Source organism: Melopsittacus undulatus, chromosome Z (genome assembly GCF_012275295.1).
Source record: "Melopsittacus undulatus isolate bMelUnd1 chromosome Z, bMelUnd1.mat.Z, whole genome shotgun sequence".
Classification (NCBI taxonomy): Eukaryota; Metazoa; Chordata; class Aves; order Psittaciformes; family Psittaculidae; genus Melopsittacus; species Melopsittacus undulatus.
In genome coordinates this window covers 37,516,177-37,525,349 of record NC_047557.1, presented here as the reverse complement: position 1 = coordinate 37,525,349, position 9,173 = coordinate 37,516,177, and positions in this window count along the sequence as shown.

The window sequence follows — 9,173 nt, the reverse complement described above, 5'->3', positions numbered from 1 at the left end:
TCAGGGAAAAAGGCATAACCTACCCTTTACATTATACACCTATAACCTTTATGACATTTGAAAGTTCCTCTAAAACACAAAAGGTTTACAAGAACCATGATGTAGTCTTCAACCCCCTAAGTATTCCCCCTCTCTAGTCTCATCACAATAGTTGTGGTGTGCTGGGCAGAGTTATGAAAAAACATGCTGCACAAAACATGATCATTGTGGGTCAGGGTCAAAGGGAGAAGAGTTATGGGGACATTACTGAAGGGATCCGTTACAGGAGGGATCCATCTCTGCAGATGAAGAACTCTACAGACAAATAGGAACAGCCTCATGCTCGCAGGACCTTGTCCTCATGGGGGACTTCAACCACCCAGATATCTGTTGGATGGACAGTACAGCCTGGCACAAGCAATACAGGAGGTTCCTCAATCGTGTGGAAGAAAACTTCCTTTTGCAAGTAACAGAGGACCCAACAAAGAGAGGTGCCCTACTTGACCTCGTGCTCACCAACAGGGAAGGGCTCTTTGGAAATGTGATGATCCAGGGCAGCCTTGGTTGTAGCAGTCACAAGACAATTGAGTTTGAGATCCTGAGGACAGTGAGAAGAGCGTGCAGCAAGTTCACTGCCCTGGACTTCAACAGAGCAGACTTTGGGCTCTTCAGGAGCCTGCTGAGTAAGGTTCCATGGGATATAGCCCTAGAGGGCAAGGGGGCCCAAGACTGTTGGTCAATATTCAAGGATCACCTGCTATAAGCTCAAGAGTGTTGCATTCCGACTAGAAGGAAGTGCAGCAGGAGGGCCAGGAGACCTCCTTGGATGGATAAGGAGCTGCTGAGGAAACTTCAAAGGAAAAAAGAGGCTTATAAAAGGTGGAAGCAGGCGGCCTGGGAAGAATACAGGGATGTTGTCCAGGAAGTTAGGGACCAAGTTAGTAAAGCTAAGGCCCACTTAGAATTAAACTTGGCTAGGGATGTGAAAGGTAACAGGAAGGGATTCTATAGGTACATTGCAAATAAAAGACAGACTAGGAACAATGTGGGTTCTCTCCGGAAGCTATCAGGAGAACTGGCTACCCTGGATTTGAAGAAGGCTGAGGTTCTTACTGACTTCTTTGCCTCAGTCTTCACTGGCAAATGCTCTGACCAGCAGGTCGAAGGAGGTGATCCTGCCCTCTGCTCTTGTGAGACATCACCTGGAGTATTATGTACAGTTCTGGTGTCCTCAACATAAAAAAGACATAGAATCTTTAGAAACAAGTCCAGAGGAGGGCCACGAGGATGATCAGGGGGCTGGAGCACCTCCCATATGAAGAAAGGCTGAGAAAGTTGGGGCTGTTCAGCCTGGAGAAGAGAAGGCTGCATGGAGACCTCATAGCAGCCTTCCAGTATCTGAAGGGGGCCTACAGGGATGCTGGGGAGGGACTTTTCATCAAGGGCTGTAGTGACAGAACAAGGGGGAATGGATGAAGACTTAAACAGGGGAATCACAGAATCACAGAATCCCAAGGGTTGGAAGGGACCTCGAAAGATCATCTAGTCCAACCCCCTGCAAGAGCAGGGTAACCTAGAGTACATCACACAGGAACTTGTCCAGGCGGGCCTTGAATATCTCCAACATAGGAAGTTTGGATTGGATGTAAGGAAGAAGTTTCTTACTGTAAGGGTGGTCAGACACTGGAATGGGTTGCCCAAGGAAGCTGTGAATGCTTCATTCCTGGCAGTGTTCAGGGTGCATTGGACAGAGCCTTGGGTTTGAGACATGGTTTAGTGTGTGGTGCCCCTGCCCATGGCAGGGGGGTTGGAACTAGATAATGTCCTTTCCAACCCTAACTATTCTATGATTCTATGATTCTATGATGCAATACAGCACCAAGTAGGGCTTCAAGGGATTACACAGTGCTTGTAAGTCTTTGTTCTTGATTTTATGTAGTTTTTCTTTCGTGTTCTTCTATCAGTACTTATCTTCCTTCTTACTCTTCTTGTTGTTCTTCTAAATAAGTAATTTTAACACAAAAAGCTTAAGTATTAATATCTATTACAGAGTAATACAATTCGCTGTCACACTTAAGGTAATTCTCTAATTTTGTGTGGCTAAAATGGTAGTGCTTACAAATCAGCAAGTTTTGGAATGATAACAGGAGTATGAATATTATATTAATTATATTTTGTTGTGTTAACAAGACAAGTTATCTTTGTACTTTCCTGTTTCTATATAGGGCTTTAATCTTGGGTTATAATCATTATTTTGTGAATACATGGGGTTTAGCCTATCTTTTATTTCTTAGTTTTACTCTGTTGAAAATTGTGTCCTGTCATTCCATCCCCCTGGTGTTCTTTCATGAACATTTTCCAAATTATTGTTTTACCTTTTGTCTGTTAATTGAAATTACTATTGTGATTTCATTCTCCTTCATCACTGGAGTTAATAGCTCTTTCGATAGCTGTCCCTTCCCACCTGTCAACAAAGTTAACATGTTTTGACACATGAGCTATATTCCTGTGATGTAGAGGAAACCCACCATAGGCTGGGGGACAGCACCCTGTTCTTTGTGACTAGCATTACAGCAAAGAGAGAGAGACACTTCAATTTTTTTGCTGTATCCTGTTAGCAGCAACAGTCTTGAAGTTGTTAATTTCACCTAAGAGTCTTGCAATAATTGTAGGTGTTTGGAGACTTACGTTTCAGTTGCGCACATGTCCTATTATAAACAGTGAAGTAACCTTCCCTCAGAAATATCTCATTTTTTTTGTGTCATTTAAATGTTTTCTTTCTGTAGGAAGAGAGGATGCATCTCAAGACTGGACACATCTCACACACAAAAGTTCTGAGTAAGGGTGAAGTGGTATTATGAATAAGCAGAAATCATTAGAATAATTTGTGCATATTATCAGGCAGTGATATGCTCCAGCCTAGGTAACTGCTTTTTGCCATGTGCCTCTGCTCTGTTGAATCAATTTTGCATGAGAGGTATTATGCAAAATGTTGTGTCACAGCCATCTCTCAATAACAGCATGGAGTGCAGGACAGGCTGCTAAACTTGCCCATGCAGCAGAATAAACTTCTTACGCAGAGTTGGTTCTTTGCTATCACAGCTTGACTGTTGCCAGTACCCAAAATAATTCATTTAAAGCTAGCTCTGGCATCTTTATGCTACACTGTGGGCTTTTTTCATTGTCCTATTCTTAGGATTTAAGCCAAAGAAACAAGTGGAGAACGCTTGCAGTTTGTCAGGTGCAACTGGCCAGCCTGGAAACCTGAGATTTAAAGGCATATCAGCTCCTTGGCCTTGCATAAATGTATTCAAGCTGTGCATTTATCCACCCAGGAGCCAGCTACACTGGAGGTACTGAGATATTTAATGCTTGAAATACTTCAGCATTACCTGCATTTATGGTGGAGTGACATACAGCAACATTAGCATGGGGTGGTATATGTGACAAGAATTTGATTTTACACCAGCATTTATTAGCTTCAAATATATTAGTTTCAAATATATTTTATGAAAACTTTTGCATGTCTATCCACAAATATGAGTTGCTCTGCATTTTTATATCACTGTATCTGGAGGTGTCTCCTGAACTCAGTCATGGTCATATCACAATGAGTATGACAAAAAATCATTTTGGAATTAAAGCAGGCAATGCTTATTAGGTACGTTATGTCTCATATGAATATTTATATATCCTATATAACTTGCCCAAAATTAACAAAACAAACAAAACATTCAAAACAATGTTACTTTCTGCATTAGGTCAGCCAAAATGGGAAGATTTTCTTAATATCAGAATTGTAGCTAAATAAGCATTCTGACAGATTTTAGTTCAGAAAAGCACATAACCACATGTTTAACCTTAAGCATTTGCATTAGTACTTTCTCAGATCAAGACCTGCTAAATCTGCCTGCCTCATATAAGGGGTTGACCTGAGGACATTTTCCCCTCTTGGGATTGGCCTATGAACTGGAAGGAAAAATTAACTGCATAAATTCAAGAGGTGCTAATAGCTTTATATGAGAAAGAGGGTTTATTTGAATGAAAGGGGAGCATGGATACTCACTTCTGCTTTTGGAGACTGTTTTTGTTATCTGATGTAACTATCTTGTTTGCTTTGTGCTGGCCTGTAAATGGATCATGCCAAAACTAGGGGCAAGCAATCTGTAGACTCTTCTCTTTAAATATCTACTTTAACACAAAAACCCCAAACAAACTGCTTTTTAGTATGTGTATTTTCAAAAGCCTGATTCATAGGGTTCAAAAACTAGGCCAAAAATAGATGCTTTGAATATCCCCAGCCTTACTGTTTGAACAGTGTTTAAGCATTTTGATTTTTTTTTAACTATCTGAAAAGAAGTGTATTTTTTAAGGGGGCTTTTTACTGATTTTTGTAGTAACACTTTAGAAACACAGGAAAGAAAAAAGAAGAACTTTGTATACATCTCTGCAGTAGACATTATCAGGTCATTCTGTAAAAGGAAAAGGAAAAAGGAAATGGTAAAAGGGGAAGGAGAAGAGGAAGGACAAGGGGAAGGGAAGAAGGCAGGAAGGGAAGAATGGAAAAGGGAAGAGGGGGGAAAGAAAAAAAAAGGAAGAAGAAAAAAAAGTAAAAATATTGGAAGAAAGAAAAAATCCACTTCAGAAGGGATGTCCTTAAGCATCTTTAATTGTAGCAGCTGCTATGAGCTACAGCTAAAGCTGCAGAGGGTAGAAATAGAGACTAAATGTATACGGGAGATCAGTCTGAAACAAAACCCCAGATAAGAATACCTCAAAAGCCAAAAGACAGACAAAATATTGAAACCTAAAGATTTCTTGGTTCAGGGAAAATTGGAAGAAGTATGTCTTTTTTCATTCCAAACCGTGGAATATGGCCATTTTCAAATGCTATATTCAAACTAACTTTTTATCTCAAGCTAATCATTGTTTTGCAGGTACAAATTTACTCTAACATAATAATAAGTTACTGAATGCTCAAGAGAAGGATATACATTACTCCATGTCAGTGTGTTTCATCCTTGTTCTCGAGTGCGGGATGCTATACACTATAAATTTTTCAAAACATTTTCTGTTTCATATTCCTGTCATTCTTCTAGTTTCAGTCATAACCTGTGTTGAAATGAAATCAAAGTGTTGAAATTTCCTTTAATTTTACAGTGTTCAGAAAAAGTAAGTATTTTTGATATTTTTCATAGTGATTGATTTTAAAACATTACATAAATGTATGTACTGAACTAAAACCTATGCTTTTCTAAATAGACATTAGCTCAAAAATAAGCTTTCTATTCTGCATACAATGAAAAAAATCAGTTACTATTTTAAAATAAAGTTTTTAATCTTCCTTGATTTCAAAATGTGAAACTGTAGTGCACAAATATGAACAGGAAAACTGGGATTTCCCCAGAAAATTAATTAATTTCCTGATAAATAAAATACCTGTATGCCAACTTTTGCTTTTTTCCAGTGAAACAGCATGAAAATTTTAAAAAATCAAATTGCTTCCATCAGGCAAAAAGAATGTTTAGCTGGAAGGTCAGCATCCATTCAAAGTGGAAAATCTTTGTTTGTAATAGATCATTGGTTTTTCAGCTACGGCATAAGAGCAATACACACATCTGAAGAATCATCTTGTTCCCGACCTATAGTGCCTGGTGCCTCAGAGGCTGCTAATAGAATTTGAAGCACTGCTCAGTAGGCAGGTCTTCCGTCTCCTGCTTCTTTGCTAAAACATTTTATTTTGTCCATGTGTTCCTTCCAATTCTCATCTTTCTGCCTTTTTTTGCTCTTGGGTTGCCTCGAAACAACTTAGGAATGCCTGGCCCTGCCAAGGAAGGAGAATGGACACAAATGTCGAAAGGTCATTGCCTCTTGGCAGCTTTTTTCTGCAGGGAGAATCTTTCACTGCTACCTCCTCACTTTGTCAACATTTGAATATGCTGCAGTTTCTTCAGAACAAACACCAGGTTATTTGTGTACTGATGTCAAACTTTGCTCTTTCCCTGTCTGAGTTTTATGACCCAAACTATCATTTTAAGGTATGTGGTATGTGGTATTCTAGGGTTAACACAGCTCTGATCAGCAGTCATAACCTTACAGCCAGTCTTTTTAGTTGCTGACCATTCTAGGCAAACACTGTGGTGGGAGAGAGGATAGGGGAGACTGGTGAATGAGAGGAATTCTCACCTGGTCCCCATACTTGTTCAAAGAACAATGTAAGTGAGATCTTTTATACAATGATCCAGTGACTGATACTACACCTAAAGCAGGGTAAGTCACTATAGAACTCTGAGCTCAGGGCAGTGAAAAATGAACTAACTGAAATTAAGCGCTTTTTTTTTTTTTCAGTAACACTTTAAAAAACAGTGCATTTGTAAGAAAAAAAAATCTATCAACTATGAAAATTTCACTATAAATTTGCAGTACTATAGAAAACATCCATTTTTAAATGTCATGAAGTATTTACAGGAGTTGAGATTCCTTCGTTGTGGCTAGGGATTGCTTTTCATCTCACAAGACAGAGGAAATAATCAAGTATGTTTTTTTCATTTTGATTTTTTCAAGTTTCTGGTTATCCCATCATGCATAATGCATTACATTCTTAGCTTCTTAAACTAAATTGCCATAATTAAAGATTTCAATTACTGAATATTGTTTCTGATTGTGTCAGGATTTTCCAAGGCTGCTTTTGAAATAATTTAACTAGCTTGGAAAAAAAATGCACAGTTCTTGAATGAAATTATATTCTGTGGAAACAGTTTGAAATTTTATGATGGTTCCAAGGCCTTATGGGACATAAACACAGTATAATGTATGTGCATATGTTCAGATTGCAAGCATAAAAAAATTGGAGAAAACTAGAAAGTGAATCTAAAGTGAAGAATCTATAGAAAAAGTTCAGATTCCTAAGTCTGTCAACAACTCCATGCAGAAGTCATAAAATGAAAAATTAGAAAGTTTTTCTCATTACATAAATAAAGGTGGGAATGTCTGGTGATGAGACTATATCTGCTGGAGACAGATGAGACGAACAAAACTGTGACCAGTCTTGCTCCTACTGAATCTAAGAAATTTTGACTATCGAATGCATCTGACTTCCTTTCATGCCAATACAAATTAGCCACTGATATCCAGTGGAATGAAATTGGGCCTGCACACACAGCATGCTTTGACTATTTTCTATTCAGTAATTTTTAATAATACGACTGAATTGGGCATAACTTCCCATAGCTCTAATTAATATATTGCAAATGATTAAAATGATACAACTACATGGCCTTAAATATTGTCTTAGATTTGTCATCGAAGAGCCTTGGGAAAAGTGCTAATGCAAGTGAATATTCTGAAAGGCAATTTCCCATTGTTTATTTTGCAGTGAAAACAGAGTAACAATTACATTTCTCCCTGGCTTTCTTCTAAACTTTTCCTCTGAAGGACTCTTCTGAAGCAAAAAAAAAAAAATACCATTAAAGGCTCTCTGAAACCTGGGACAATGATCATCTTACAAGAATGGTGGGCTGAATTGTACTGCTCAGTTAATTTAACTACTGAAGATATGTGTTCAGTTTCTAAATATACTATAAAATCCTATATGGCTTCAGATCATGTGGCTTTCCTCTGTGTTGTTTACCTGCTTCAAAGTATAATGGCTCCAAGCAGGCACATATTTTTCAAGAAAGTATAATTTGCCTGGTGCTTACTGAAGTCCACATACGTTTATTATATGTACAATTTTACTACCACCATTGCTAGCACTTAGCAGGCAGTATCTCATCCTAAGCATTAGAATAAATTGCAAATTTAACAACTTGCCCCAGCTAGTGAAGAAGTATATATATTGGAATATATTGGACTAAGACTGACAAATAAACTAAAAGCCTACAAGGACTTCTGAAAAGAGAGAAGTAAAAATTGCCAATCCATACAGTAAATAGAAAAGTAAATTAAATTTAGGACCCAAATTATTTGGGTTTTGTACACTAAAAAGAGAAGCTGTGTAAAAAAAAAAAAAAAAAAAAAAAAAAACAAAAAAACAAGCCAAATTTAGAAGGAATAGTGGCATTTCAGTTTTTTCTCCATTGTAGCAGCATATAAATTTCAAATAAAGGTGCACCAGTACATAGCGCAATAGCATAAGGTATTCTGAATGCACTGCTTAGCAAGCAGACAGCTTGTTATTTCCCTATCAAAGTTCTGACTCATGTTAAGATGCAGCTTTACCATAATTAAATCTAAAAATCATACTGGCATAGACAAGAACAAGAATACACTGAATATGACAAAAAGAGTCATATGAAAAAAGCTTCCTCTTAAAATTCACCTAGTTTTTTATTCCTGCCGCTAGACAGACATCTGGGAATTAAAAAAAGGAAAAAAAAGAGGAAAGAAAAAAAAAGTTTACTGGTTGCAGTACACTAAGTATGAAGTTGATGATATCTTTGCTCTTCCTCCCAGTTGCTTTTCCAAAGCCACAAGCACTAGCTAGGAGCTTATTAATCCTTCACCTAAATTCCAAATTAGGTATCAGGTAAATTATACCCATCAGAAAGATTACAGGAAGCCCCATGCTTTCTAAATTACTTTGCAAAGTGATGTGTGAGATCTTATTACAATCACCTCAGAAACTTTTGAGTGTGATGAACAAGTTGAAGAGATGGCTGACGGGAAAATCCACAAAAAAGAATCCTAGATACAAACCTATCTGCTACCAATCGCATCTGCTGAAACCTCAGTTATAAAGAAAATATGCCACTGTAAATTCCTGGTCTAGTGAAGTGAAACGATGGATAGCACGTAACTGATATTTGCAGATATGCTGATATAAGTGGAGTTAAAAATAAGCAATTGAGAAGAGTTTCTGCATGGGAAATTCCTAAGAAAATGCCCTAAAAATGAGTATCAACAACTTTCCATGCAGTATATTAACTGCATAAATACAATGCTCAAGAATATAAAACCTGACTAATACCCTAGGAATTCAACATGATTGGTTTTAACTGACTGTGACTTAACTGTGACTGTCACGTAACTGTGATTTCATCACAATGAATGTAATTAAAATTCACCACTATCAAGTATGTTAAAGATTTTCAATACTGGCAGAGTTGATGCTTAACACCTTCCTCAGTTTCAGTTCAAACACATATTTTGAAAGAGGCTAACCATAAGAACCACTGCCTCTAAACCTGTCAGCT